The sequence below is a fragment of the Pristiophorus japonicus genome, unplaced genomic scaffold (genome assembly GCF_044704955.1).
Source record: "Pristiophorus japonicus isolate sPriJap1 unplaced genomic scaffold, sPriJap1.hap1 HAP1_SCAFFOLD_648, whole genome shotgun sequence".
Lineage (NCBI taxonomy): Eukaryota > Metazoa > Chordata > Chondrichthyes > Pristiophoridae > Pristiophorus > Pristiophorus japonicus.
In genome coordinates this window covers 53,758-68,993 of record NW_027254560.1, presented here as the reverse complement: position 1 = coordinate 68,993, position 15,236 = coordinate 53,758, and the positions used below count along the sequence as shown (strand labels likewise).

The following is a 15,236-nucleotide window of genomic DNA, read 5'->3' as shown; positions in this document are numbered from 1 at the left end:
GGGAGTGTGCCCCTCCCAGGGTCAGCGAGGGGAGTGTGTCCCTCCCAGGGTCAGCGGGGGGAGTGTGTCCCTCCCAGGAGGAGGAGGGGGAGTGTGCCCCTCCCAGGGTCAGCGGGGGGAGTGTGTTCCTCCCAGGGACAGTGGGGGGAGTGTGTCCCTCCCAGGGTCAGTGGGGGGAGTGTGTCCCTCCCAGGGACAGCGGGGGGAGTGTGTCCCTCCCAGGGTCAGCGGGAACGGCACAGGGAGGCTCCAGTCGGAATGCTTTCCTTCGTTCCCTGTTTCCGAGCGACACGTGTCCTTCATTAGGAGTTTTCTTCCTTCAGTTGAAGTGACATCAAAGCAACAGGATGTGGAGCGAGTCTGGGCATCGATTGTGTGGAGCAGAAATAATACGATCCAGATCCCGGTGCTGCCCGAGGATAAAGTGTGGGACGCAGGCTGGGCTCAGGCTGAGGGCCGAGCTGCAGTGATTAGTATTACGTTGACGGTGCTCTCTTGTCGAAAAGTAATCCCTCGAACTGCAAGACCAGGAACCCCCGGACAGCTGGGATCAGCCTGGTCACGTCACCACGAGAATCGTCACCGGGCTCCCGAAACCATCGGCAGCTCAGACAGACGGGCCTGATGGTAAACGATCATTGAATGTGCTGCCTGTCTTACAAACGGTCTGTGGGTTCAGGGCAGGGATACAGTCCTGCTTTGAGAATGGGCTCAGAACTGGAACACTCAGTACTCGGGCTGTAAGCTCACAACAAAGGGCGGCGGCTGTAACCCTGGGATTACACGCCCTGCGCCCTCTGCCCTGCCCTCTCAGACTCCGATTCTCGCTGTTGGTAATCTTTAATTACCCGCTGATGTCCGAGGATACAAACCTTCAGAATCTGGCACAGCTTGGCACGTGCACTTCATTGCTTTAACCCCTACCCTGTATTGTACACAGAGGAAAGGGGTACTCCTGATTCTGTATTGTACACGGGCTGTGTGGGGTAAAGGTGTAATACACTCCTGATTCTGTACTGTACACGGGCTGTGTGGGGTAAAGGGGGAATAGACTCCTGATTCTGTATTGTACACGGGTTGTGTGGGGTAAAGGGGTAATACACTCCTGATTCTGTACTGTACACGGGCTGTGTGGGGTAAAGGGGTAATACACTCCTGATTCTGTACTGTACACGGGCTGTGTGATTGGGGTAAAGGGGTAATACACTCCTGATTCTGTACTGTACACATGCTGTGTGGTGTAAAGGGGTAATACACTCCTGATTCTGTACTGTACACGGGCTGTGTGATTGGTGTAAAGGGGTAATACACTCCTGATTCTGTACTGTACACGGGCTGTGTGATTGGGGTAAAGGGGTAATACACTCCTGATTCGGAACTGTACACGGGCTGTGTGATTGGTGTAAAGGGGTAATACACTCCTGATTCTGTACTGTATACGGGCTGTGTGGGGTAAAGGGGTAATACACTTCTCATTCTGTACTGTACACAGGCTGTGTGATGGGTTAAGGGGAAACATAGAAACATAGAAAATAGGTGCAGGAGTAGGCCATTCGGCCCTTCGAGCCTGCACCGCCTTTCATAGAAACATAGAAAATAGGTGCAGGAGTAGGCCATTCGGCCCTTCTAGCCTGCACCGCCATTCAATGAGTTCATGGCTGAACATTCAACTTCAGTACCCCATTCCTGCTTTCTCGCCATACCCCTTGATCCCCCTAGCAGTAAGGACCTCATCTAACTCCTTTTTGAATATATTTAGTGAATTGGCCTCAACAACTTTCTGTGGTAGAGAATTCCACAGGTTCACCACTCTCTGGGTGAAGAAGTTCCTCCGCATCTCGGTCCTAAATGGCTTACCCCTTATCCTTAGACTGTGACCCCTGGTTCTGGACTTCCCCAACATTGGGAACATTCTTCCTGCATCTAACCTGTCTAACCCCGTCAGAATTTTATATGTTTCTATGAGGTCCCCTCTCATTCTTCTGAACTCCAGTGAATACAAGCCCAGTTGATCCAGTCTTTCTTGATAGGTCAGTCCCTCCATCCCGGGAATCAGTCTGGTGAACCTTCGCTGCACTCCCTCAATAGCAAGAATGTCCTTCCTCAGGTTAGGAGACCAAAACTGTACACAATACTCCAGGTGTGGCCTCACCAATGCCCTATACAACTGTAGCAACACCTCCCTGCCCCTGTACTCAAATCCCCTCGCTATGAAGGCCAACATGCCATTTGCTTTCTTAACCGCCTACTGTACCTGCATGCCAACCTTCAATGACTGATATACCATGACATCCAGGTCTTGTTGCACCTCCCCTTTTCCTAATCTGTCACCATTCAGATAATAGTCTGTCTCTCTGTTTTTACCACCAAAGTGGACAACCTCACATTTATCCACATTATACTTCATCTGCCATGCATTTGCCCACTCACCTAACCTATCCAAGTCATTCTGCAGCCTCATAGCATCCTCCTCGCAGCTCACACTGCAACCCAATTTAGTGTCATCCGCAAATTTGGAGATACTACATTTAATCCCCTCGTCTAAATCATTAATGTACAATGTAAACAGCTGGGGCCCCAGCACAGAACCTTGCGGTACCCCACTAGTCATTACCTGCCATTCTGAAAAGTACCCATTTACTCCTACTCTTTGCTTCCTGTCTGCCAACCAGGTCTCAATCCACGTCAGCACACTACCCCCAATCCCATGTGCTTTAACTTTGTACATTAATCTCTTGTGTGGGACCTTGTAATACACTCCTGATTCTGTACTGTATATGGGGTGTGTGATGGGGTAAAGGGGTAATCCTGATTCTGTACTGTACGCAGGCTGTGTGATGACTTTAATCTACATATTGATTGGGCTAACCTAACTGGTAGCAATGCGGTGGAGGAGGATTTCCTGGAGTGTATTAGGGATGGTTTTCTCGACCAATATGTCGAGGAACCAACCAGGGAGCTGGCCATCCTAGACTGGGTGATGTGTAATGAGAAGGGACTAATTAACAATCTTGTTTTTTGCGAGGCCCCTTGGGGAAGAGTGACCATAATATGGTAGAATTCCTTATTAAGATGGAGAGTGACAAAGTTAATTCGGAAACTAGGGTCCTGAACTTAAGGAAAGGTAACTTCGACGGTATGAGGCATGAATTGGCTAGAATAGACTGGCAAAGGATACTTAAAGGGTTGACGGTGGATAGGCAATGGCAAACATTTATAGATCACATGGATGAACTTCAGCAATTGTACATCCTTGTCTGGAGTAAAAATAAAACTGGGAAGGTGGCTCAACCGTGGCTAACAAGGGAAATTAAGGAGAGTGTTAAAGCCAAGGAAGAGGCAGAGAAATTGGCTAGAAAAAGCAACAAACCTGAGGACTGGGGGAAATTTAGAATTCAGCAGAGGAGGACGAAGGGTTTAATTAAGATTGGGAAAATAGAGTACGAGAGGAAGCTTTCAGGGAACATAAAAACTGACTGCAAAAGCTTCTATAAATATGTGAAGAGAAAAAGATTAGCAAAGGCAAACGTAGGTCCCTTGCAGTCAGATTCAGGTGAATTTATAATGGGGAACAAAGAAATGGCAGACCAATTGAACCAATACTTCGGTTCTATCTTCACGAAGGAAGATACAAATAACCTTCCGAATGTACTAGGGGACAGTGGGTCTAGTGAGACGGAGGAACTGAAAGATATCCTTATTAGGCGAAAAATTGTGTTCGGGAAATTGATGGGATTAAAGGCCGATAAATCCCCGGGGCCTGATAGACCGCATCCAAGAGTACTTAAGGAAGTGGCCCTAGAAATAGTGGATGCATTGGTGATCATTTTCCAACAGTCTATCAACTCTGGATCAGTTCCTATGGACTGGAGGGTAGCTAATGTAACACCACTTTTTAAAAAAGGAGGGAGAGAGAAAATGGGTAATTATAAACCGGTTAGCCTGACATCAGTAGTGGGGAAAATGTTGGAATCAATCATTAAGGATGAAATAGCAGCACATCTGAAAAGCATTGACAGGATTGGTCCAAGTCAGCATGGATTTATGAAAGGGAAATCATGCTTGACGAATCTTCTGGAATTTTTTGAGGATGCAACTAGCAGAGTGGACAAGGGAGAACCAGTGGATGTGGTGTATTTGGACTTTCAAAAAGCTTTTGACAAGGTCCCGCACAAGAGATTGGTGTGCAAAATCAAAGCGCATGGTATTGGGGGTAATGTACTGACGTGGATAGAGAACTACTTGGCAGACTGGAATCAGAGAGTTGGGATAAACGGGTCCTTTTCAGAATGGCAGGCAGTGACTAGTGGAGTGCCGCAGGGCTCAGTGCTGGGCCTCCAGCTCTTTACAATATACATTAACGATTTGGATGAAGGAATAGAGTGTAATATCTCCAAGTTTGTGAATGACACTAAACTGGGTGGCGGTGTGAGCTGTGACGAGGACGCTAAGAGGCTGCAGGGTGACTTGGATAGGTTAGGTGAGTGGGCAAATGCATGGCCGATGCAGTATAATGTGGATAAATGTGAGGTTATCCATTTTGGGGGCAAAAACACGAAGGCAGAATATTATCTGAATGGCGGCAGATTAGGAAAAGGGGAGATGCAACGAGACCTGGGTGTCATGGTTCATCAGTCATTGAAAGTTGGCACGCAGGTACAGCAGGCGGTAAAGAGACAAATGGTATGTTGGCCTTCATAGCTAGGGGATTTGAATATAGGAGCAGGGAGGTCTTAATGCAGTTGTACAGGGCCTTAGTGAGGCCTCACCTGGAATGTTGTGTTCAGTTTTGGTCTCCTAATCTGAGGAAGGACGTTCTTGCCATTGATGGAGTGCAGCGAAGGTTCACCAGACTGATTCCAGGGATGGCTGGGCTGTCATATGAGGAGAGACTGGATGAACTGGGCCTTTATTCACTGGAGTTTAGAAGGATGAGAGGGGATCTCATAGAAACATGTAAGATTCTGATGGGACTGGACAGGTTAGATGCGGGAAGATTGTTCCCGATGTTGGGGAAGTCCAGAACCAGGGGACATAGTCTTAGGATAAGGGGTAGGCCATTTAGGACTGAGATGAGGAGAAACTTCTTCACCCAGAGCGTTGTTAACCTGTGGAATTCCCTGCCGCAGAGAGTTGTTGATGCCAGTTCATTGGATATATTCAAGAGGGAGTTAGATATGGCTCTTATGGTTAAGGGTATCAAGGGGTATGGAGAGAAAGCAGGAAAGGGGTACTGAAGGAATGATCAACCATGATCTTATTGAATGGTGGTGCAGGCTCGAAGAGCCGAATGGCCTACTCCTGCACCTATTTTCTATGTTTCGATGTAATACACTCCTGATTCTGTACTGTATATGGGCTGTATGACTGGGGTAAAGGGGTAATACACTCCTGATTCTGTATTGTACACGGGCTGTGTGGGATAAAGGGGGAATAGACTCCTGATTCTGTACTGTACTCAGGCTGTGTGGGGTAAAGGGGTAATACACTCCACATTCTGTACTGTAAACGGGCTGTGTGGGGTAAAGGGGTAATACACTCCTGATTCTGTACTGTACACGGGCTGTGTGATTGGGGTAAAGGGGTAATACACTCCACATTCTGTACTGTACATGGGCTGTGTGGGGTAAAGGGGTAATACACTCCTGATTCTGTACTATACACGGGCTGTGTGGCGTAAAGGGGTAATACACTCCTGGTTCAGTACTGTATGAAGGGCAGGGCAATCGGACTAAGGAGAAGAGCTCGTTCAGGGAGCGAGGCACAGGGACGATGGACCTCCCTCTGCTGTAAAATTCTATGATTATATTTAGACCAGTCGTCTCAGGGTGGTACAGCTCGTGTCTCCACACTCACCATCTTGCTTCTCTCTTCCTGCAGGTGATATCGCGAAGATGTTTGTCAGTGGGGGAGTGAAAGTGCCTTTTAATCTGAAACACGAAATCAGTGGCTGTGGGTGGGCAAAGCACGGAAAGGCTCATCGTGTCGACCGCTACCTGATGGGAGATGAAAGGTAAGGGTTTGTGAAGAATTCTGTGGAATCGCAACTCCCTACAGTCTCTCTGCCAGGCTGGAGATTCTCGCTGTGTGAGCCGTATCTTTGGCTGATCGGTCAAGGTGGGACTAATGCCCACCGTATCACAGTGGTGTACCTGTAGTTGAAGTAGATTACAACTTGGGGAGCTGTTTTGCAACAGATACCTGTTTGAAATCGGTAGCTACTTTAGAGTGACATAGAACCAGTCGCTCCTGAGCTCTACATCTGGCTCCGTCTCGTTGCCCAGCCAACAATAACGGAAGACACAGCCATCCGTCAGCAGGTCCTCACATCCGAATGTTGGGGGTTGCGGGGTGTTCTGTACTTACATGTTGAAGACCAGCTGTAGGTGGTTCGACTTTGTTTATTCATTCCTGGGATGTGGGCGTCGCTGGCAAGGCCGGCATTTATTGCCCATCCCTAATTGCCCCTTGAGAAGGTGGTGGTGAGCCGCCTTCTTGAACCGCTGCAGTCCGTGTGGTGAAGGTGCTCCCACAGTGCTGTTAGGGAGGGAGTTCCAGGATCTTGACCCAGTGACTATGAAGGCACAGCCATTATATTTCCAAATGTGACTGGGAGGGGAACGTGGAGGTGGTGGTGTTCCCATACGCCTGCTGCCCTTGTCCTTCTAGGTGGTAGAGGTCGCGGGTTTGCAAGCTGCTGCCAAAGAATCCTTGGCGAGTTGCTGCAGTGCATCTTGTAGATGGTGCACACTGCAGCCACGGTGCGCCGGTGGTGGAGGGAGTGAGTGTTGAAGGAGGTGGATGGGGTGTCATTCAAGCGGCTGCTTTGTCCTGGATGGTGTCGAGCTTCTTCAGTGTTGTTGGAGCTGCACTCATCCAGGCAAGTGGAGATTATTCCATCACACCCCTGACTTGTGCCTTGTAGATGGTGCAAAGGCTTTGGGGAGTAACGAGGTGAGACACTTGCCGCATAATACCCAGCCTCTGATCTGTTCTTGTGGCCACAGTATTTGTGTGGCTGGTCAGAGTCATAGATATTTACAACACGGAAGGAGGCCATTTCACCCATCGTGTCTGCACCAGCCGACCGACAGCTATCCAACCTAATCCCACTTGGTCCGTGTAGGTTACGGCACTTTAAGTGCACATCCAAGTAGTTTTTAAATGTGATGAGGGTTTCTGCCTCTACGACCCTTTCAGGCAGTGAGTTCCCAACCTCCACCATCCTCTGGGTGAAGAAATTTCCCCTCATATCTCCTCTAAACCTCCCCCCAATTACCTTAAATCTATGTCCCCTGGTTATTGACCCCTATGCCAAGGGAAACAGGTCCTTCCTATCCACTCTATCCAGGCCCTTCATAATTTTATACACCTCAATCATGTCTCCTCTCAGCCTTCTCTGTTCCAAAGAAAACAGATTCAGCATCTCCAATCTTTCCTCATAGCCAAAATTCCCCAGTCCAGGCAACATTCTTGTAATTCTCCTCTGCACCCTTTCTGTGCAATCACATCCTTCCTGTAATGTGGTGACCAGAACTGCACACAGTACTCCAGCTGTGGCCTAACCAGTGTTTTATACAGTTCAAGCCTAAGCTCCCTGCTCTTGTATTCTATGCCTCAGCTAATAAAGACATGTATTCCATATGCAGTCTTAACCACCTTATCTACCTGGCCTGCTACCTTTAGGGACCTGATGGGACTGGACAGGTTAGATGCAGGAAGAATGTTCCCGATGCTGGGGAAGCCCAGAACCAGGGGACACAGTCTAACAGTCTAAGGATAAGGGGTAAGCCATTTAGGACCGAGATGAGGAGAAACTTCTTCACTCAGAGAGTTGTGAACCTGTGGAATTCCCTGCCGCAGAGAGTTGTTGATGCCAGTTCATTGGATATATTCAAGAGGGAGTTAGATATGGCCCTTACGGCTAAAGGGATCAAGGGGTATAGAGAGAAAGCAGGAAAGGGGTACTGAGGGAATGATCAGCCATGATCTTATTGAATGGTGGTGCAGGCTCGAAGGGCCGAATGGCCTACTCCTGCACCTATTTTCTATGTTTCTATGTTTCTAGGTGGACCTGCACTCCCAGGTCCCTTTGTTCCTCTACACTTCTCAGTGTCCTACCATTTAATGTGTATTCCCTTGCCTTGTTCGATCTCCCCAAATGCATTACCTCACACTTCTCCGGATTGAATTCCATCTGCCACTGTTCTGCCCACCTGACCAGTACATTGATATCTTCCTGCAGTCCGCAGATTTCTTCTTCATTATCAACCACACGGCCTATTTTAGTGTCATCTGCAAACTTCTTAATCATACCCCCAACATTCAAAGTCCAAGTCATTGATATATACCACAAAAAGTAAGGGACCCAGCACTGAGCCCTGCGGAACCCCACTGGATACAGCCCTCCAGTAACAAAAACACCCATCGACCATTACCCTCTGCCTCCTGCCTCTGAGCCAATTTTGGATCCAACTTGTCACTTTGCCCTGGATCCCATGGGCTTTTACTTTTGTGGCCAGTCTGCCATGTGGGACCTTATCAAAAGCTTTGCTAAAATTCATATACACTACATCGTACACACTGCCCTCATCGACCCTCCTGGTTACCTCCTCGAAAAATTCAATCAAGTCAGTCAGACACGACCTTTCCTTGACAAATCCGTGCTGACTGTCCTCGATTAATCCGTGTCTTTCCAAATGAAGATTTATCCTGTCCCTCAGGATTTTTCCCAATAATTTTCCCACCACTGAGGTTCGGCTGACTGGTCTGTAATTACTCGGTCTATCCCTTTCTCCCTTTTTAAACAAAGGTACCACATCAGCAGTCCTCCAATCCTCTGGCACCACACCTGCAGCCAGAGAGGATTGGAAAATGATGGTCAGAGCGACCACTCATAGGACGACCAATCACACCCCGACCCCTCACACCCCGACCCCTCACACCCCGACCTCTCATACCCCGACCCCTCACACCCCGACCCCTCACACCCCGACCCCTCACACCCCGACCTCTCACACCCCGACCCCTCACACCCCGACCCCTCACACCCCGACCCCTCACACCCCGACTCATCACACCCCGACCCCTCACACCCTGACCTCTCACACCCCGACCCCTCACACCCCGACCCCTCATACCCCGACCTCTCACACCCCGACCCGGCACTGCCCGACCCCTCACACCCCGACCCCTCAAACCCCAACCCCGCACTGCCCGACCCCTCACACCCCGACCCCGCACTGCCCGACCCCTCACACCCCGACCCCTCACACCCCGACCCCGCACTGCCCGACCCCTCACACCCCGACCTCTCACACCCCGACCCCTCACGCCCCGACCCCTCACACCCCGACCTCTCACACCCCGACCCCTCACACCCCGACCCCTCACACCCCGACCCCTCACACCCCGACCCCGCACTGCCCGACCCCTCACACCCTGACCTCACACACCCCGACCCCTCACGCCCCGACCCCTCACACCCCGACCTCTCACACCCCGACCCCTCACACCCCGACCTCTCACACCCCGACCCGGCACTGCCCGACCCCTCACACCCCGACCCCTCAAACCCCAACCCCGCACTGCCCGACCCCTCACACCCCGACCCCGCACTGCCCGACCCCTCACACCCCGACCCCTCACACCCCGACCCCGCACTGCCCGACCCCTCACACCCCGACCTCTCACACCCCGACCCCTCACGCCCCGACCCCTCACACCCCGACCTCTCACACCCCGACCCCTCACACCCCGACCCCTCACACCCCGACCCCTCACACCCCGACCCCGCACTGCCCGACCCCTCACACCCTGACCTCACACACCCCGACCCCTCACGCCCCGACCCCTCACACCCCGACCTCTCACACCCCAGCCCCTCACACCCCGACCTCTCACACCCCGACCCCGCACTGCCCGACCCCTCACACCCCGACCCCGCACTGCCCGACCCCTCACACCCCGACCCCGCACTGCCCGAACCCTCACACCCCGACCCCTCACACCCCGACCCCGCACTGCCCGACCCCTCACACCCCGACCTCTCACACCCCGACCCCTCACGCCCCGAGCCCTCACACCCCGACCCCTCACACCCCGACCCCTCACACCCCGACCCCTCACACCCCGACCCCTCACACCCCGACCTCACACTGCCCGACCCCTCACACCCCGACCTCTCACACCCCGACCCCTCACGCCCCGACCCCTCACACCCCGACCTCTCACACCCCGACCCCTCACACCCCGCCCCCTCACACCCCGACCTCTCACACCCCGACCCCGCACTGCCCGACCCCTCACACCCCGACCCCTCACACCCCGACCCCGCACTGCCCGACCCCTCACACCCCGACCCCGCACTGCCCGACCCCTCACATCCCGACCTCTCACACCCCGACCCCTCACACCCCGACCCCTCACACCCCGACCCCTCACACCCCGACCCCGCACTGCCCGACCCCTCACACCCTGACCTCACACACCCCGACCCCTCACGCCCCGACCCCTCACACCCCGACCTCTCACACCCCAGCCCCTCACACCCCGACCTCTCACACCCCGACCCCGCACTGCCCGACCCCTCACACCCCGACCCCGCACTGCCCGACCCCTCACACCCCGACCCCGCACTGCCCGACCCCTCACACCCCGACCCCGCACTGCCCGAACCCTCACACCCCGACCCCTCACACCCCGACCCCGCACTGCCCGACCCCTCACACCCCGACCTCTCACACCCCGACCCCTCACGCCCCGAGCCCTCACACCCCGACCCCTCACACCCCGACCCCTCACACCCCGACCCCTCACACCCCGACCCCTCACACCCCGACCTCACACTGCCCGACCCCTCACACCCCGACCTCTCACACCCCGACCCCTCACGCCCCGACCCCTCACACCCCGACCTCTCACACCCCGACCCCTCACACCCCGCCCCCTCACACCCCGACCTCTCACACCCCGACCCCGCACTGCCCGACCCCTCACACCCCGACCCCTCACACCCCGACCCCGCACTGCCCGACCCCTCACACCCCGACCCCGCACTGCCCGACCCCTCACATCCCGACCTCTCACATCCCGACCACTCACACCCCGACCCTCACACCCCGACCCCGCACTGCCCGACCTCTCACACCCCGACCCCTCACACCCCGACCCCTCATACCCCGACTCCGACCTCTCACACCCCGGCCCCTCACACCTCGACCCCTCACACCCCGAGCCCTCACACCCCGACCTCTCACACCCCGACCTCTCACACCCCGACCCCTCACTCCCCGACCCCTCACATCCCGACCCCTCACACCCCGACCTCTCACACCCCGACCTCTCACACCCCGACCCCTCACACCCCGACCCCTCACACCCCGACCTCTCACACCCCGACCCCTCACACCCCGACCCCTCACACCCCGACCTCTCACTCCCCGACCCCTCACACCCCGACCCCTCACATCCCGACCCCTCACACCCCTCACACCCCGACCCCGCACTGCCCGACCCCTCACACCCCGACCCCTCACACCCTGACCCCTCACACCCCGACCCCTCACACCCCGACCCCGCACTTCCCGACCTCTCACACCCCGACCCCTCACATCCCGACCTCTCACACCCCGACCCCTCACACCCCGACCCCTCACACCGCGACCCCTCACACCCCAACCCCTCACACCCCAACCCCTCACACCCCGACCTCTCACACCCCGACCTTCACACCCCGATCCCTCAGACCCCGACCCCGCACTGCCCGACCTCTCACACCCCGACCCCTCACACCCCGACCCCTCACACCCCGACCCCTCACACCCCGACCCCGCACTTCCCGACCTCTCACACCCCGACCCCTCACACCCCGACCTCTCACACCCCGACCCCTCACACCCCGACCCCTCACACCGCGACCCCTCACACCCCAACCCCTCACACCCCAACCCCTCACACCCCGACCTCTCACACCCCGACCTTCACACCCCGACCCCTCACACCCCGACCCCGCACTGCCCGACCTCTCACACCCCGACCCCTCACACCCCGACCTCGCACACCCCGACCTCCCACACCCCGACCTCTCACACCCTGACCCCTCACACCCCGACCCCGCACTGCCCGACCCCTCACACCCCGACCTCTCACACCCCGACCCCTCACACCCCGACCCCGCACTGCCCGACCTCTCACACCCCGACCTCTCACACCCCGACCTCGCACACCCCGACCTCCCACACCCCGACCTCACACACCCCGACCCCTCACACCCCGACCCCGCACTGCCCGACCCCTCACACCCCGACCCCTCACACCCCGACCCCACGCTGCCTGACCCCTCGTGTCCCGACCCCTCATGCCCCGACCCCTCACACCCCAACCCCACGCTGCCTCAACCCACGCTGCCTGACCCCTCGTGTCCCGACCCCTTGCGCCCCGACCCCTCGTGCCCCGAGCCCTCACACCTCGACCCCTCACACCCCGACCTCTCAGACGGCGACTCCGCACTGCCCGACCCCTCACACCCCGACCCCTCTCAGGGCAACCCCTCACAGGGCGACCCCTCGCAACCCGGCCCCTCGCACCCCGACCCCTCATAGGGTGACCCTGCACACTCCGATCATGGCCCGCGTTAAAATCAAGACCCGTTTCTTTAGTCATTGAGTGACTGGGAGTCTCTGATCTGAGTTGTTCCCTCGTTGTCGCAGGATGCTGGTGATGTTGAGCCAGGTGAGGCTGGCAGAGCTGGAGACCTGGCTGTGCACCCCCTCACCGGTCTTCCCACGGCGGCAGAGGACCTCGGCACATGACATGCGGTCAAAACACACCATAGTGCCTGTGGATCCAACGGCCAGGTACGTGTCAGTGTGAGACGGGGATCTTTCTCAGCAACCTGAGCTGGTGTCATTATCTTGTACTGTACCCGCTTACCAGCAACGACCTAGAATAACAGTGCGGCACTCCCTCAGTACTGCCACTCCGACAGTGCGGCACTCCCTTAGTACTGCCCCTCTGACAGTGCGGCGCTCCCTCAGTAATGCCCCTCCGACAGTGCGGCGCTCCCTCAGTACTGCCCCTCCGACAGTGCGGCGCTCCCTCATTACTGCCCCTCTGATAGTGCGGCACTCCCTCAGTACTGCCCCTCTGACAATGTGGCACTCCCTCAGTACTGCCCCTCCGACTGTATGGCGCTCCCTCAATACTACCCCTCCCACAGTGCAGCGTTCCCTCAGTATTGCCCCTCCGACAGTGCGGCGCTCCCTCAGTACTGCCCCTCCGACAGTGCGGCGTTCCCTCAGAACTGCCCCTCTGATAGTGCGGCACTCCCTCAGTACTGCCCCTCTGACAGTGAGGCACTCCCCCAGTACTGCCCCTCCGACAGTGCAGTGCTCCCTCAGTACTGCACTGGAGTGTCCGCCTGGATTTGGGCTCAAATCTCCGGAGTGGGCCTTGATCCCACAACCTTTGACCCATGATCGAGAAATAAGTGGAGCCAAGCTGACAGGTGCTGGACTGCTACCCTGTCCTTTTGACTTCCAAATCATTTAAAATGCTGTTAGATGATGATAGATTGTGTGAATACTTTAGCTAATACCAACGATATAGGTAAAAATCGGGATGAGGTCCAACAAGCTGAATTTTGGGAGGGATTCAAATTCCTGGGACATCGGAACCGGTTCTGGAGGAAGTGGGACCAGTATGAACCGATCTCCTAGGGGGAGTGCTTGCTAGTGCTGTTTTGGAGGGTTTAAACTAATATAGCAGGGGGATGGGAATCTATGCAGGGAGACAGAGGGAAGTAAAAAGGGGGCAGAAGCAAAAGGTAGAAAGGAGATAAGGAAAAGTGGAGGGAGGAGAAATCAAAGGCAAAAATCAAAAAGGGCCACAGTACAACATAATTCCAAAAAGTCAAAGAGTGTTAAAAAAACAAGCCTGAAGGCTCTGTGTCTCAATGTGAGGAGCATTTGTAATAAGGTGGATGAATTAACTGCGCAGATAGCTGTTAACGGATATGATGTAATTGGGATTACAGAGAAATGGCTCCAGGGTGACGAAGGCTGGGAACTCAACATTCAGGGGTATTCAATATTCAGGAAGAATAGACAGAAAGGAAAAGGAGTTGGGGTAGTGTTGCTGGTTTAAGAGGAGATTAATGCAATAGTAAGGAAGGACATTAGCCTGGATGATGTGGAATCTGTATGGGTGGAGCTGCGGAATACCAAAGGGCAGAAAACACTAGTGGGAGTTGTGTACAGACCACCAAACAGTCGTAGTGAGGTTGGGGGTGGCATCAAACAGGAAATTAGGGATCTGTGCAACTGCTGTATTTATCACGGGCGACTTTAATCTACGTATAGATTGGGCTAACCAAACTGGTAGCAATGCAGTGGAGGAGGATTTCCTGGAGTGTATAAGGGATGGTTTTCTAGACTAATATGTCGAGGAACTAACTAGAGAGCTGGCCATCCTCGACTGGGTGATGTGTAATGAGAGAGAATTAATTAGCAATCTTGTTGTGCGAGGCCCCTTGGGGAAGAGTGACCATAATATGGTAGAATTCTTCATTAAGATGGAGAGTGATACAGTTAATTCAGAGACTGGAGTCCTGAACTTAAAGAAAGATAACTTCGATGGTATGAGACGTGAATTGACTAGAATAGACTGGCGAATGATACTTAAAGGGTTGACGGTGGATAGGCAATGGCAGACATTTAAAGATCACATGGATGAACTTCAAGAATTGTACATCCCTGTCGGGAGTAAAAATAAAACGGGGAATGTGGCTCAACCGTGGCTAACAAGGGAAATTAAGGATAGTATTAAATCCAAGGAAGAGGCATATAAATTGGCCAGAAAAAACAGCAAACCTGAGGACTGGGAGAAATTTAGAATTCACTAGAGGGGGACAAAGGGTTTAATTAGGAGGGGAAAAATAGAATATGAGAGGAATCTTGCAGGGAACATAAAAACTGCTTGCAAACGCTTCTATAGATATGTGAAGAGAAAAAGATTAGTGAAGACAAATGTTGGTCCCTTGCAGTCATAATCAGGTGAATTTATAATGGGGAACAAAGAAATGGCAGACCAATTGAACAAATACTTTGGTTTTGTCTTCACTAAGGAAGACACAAATAACCTTCCGGAAATACTAGGACCGAGGGTCCAGCGAGAAGGAGGAACTGAAGGAAATACTTACTAGTCCGGAAATTGTGTTAGGTAAATTGATGGGACTG

The 15,236-nt window shown here is 54.0% G+C and overlaps 1 protein-coding gene across 1 annotated transcript in view; it reads left to right on the top strand.

Moving 5' to 3' along the window:
• pctp (phosphatidylcholine transfer protein) overlaps window positions 1-12,852 on the top strand; it is a 125,785-nt gene extending 112,933 nt beyond the window's left edge. Inside the window, exons 7-8 of the transcript XR_011592141.1 lie at window positions 5,881-6,013; window positions 12,711-12,852. The gene's annotated coding sequence lies outside the window, so the exon portion shown is untranslated. The remainder of the gene's footprint in view (window positions 1-5,880; window positions 6,014-12,710) is intronic.
• The last annotated feature ends 2,384 nt before the right edge of the window (window positions 12,853-15,236 follow it).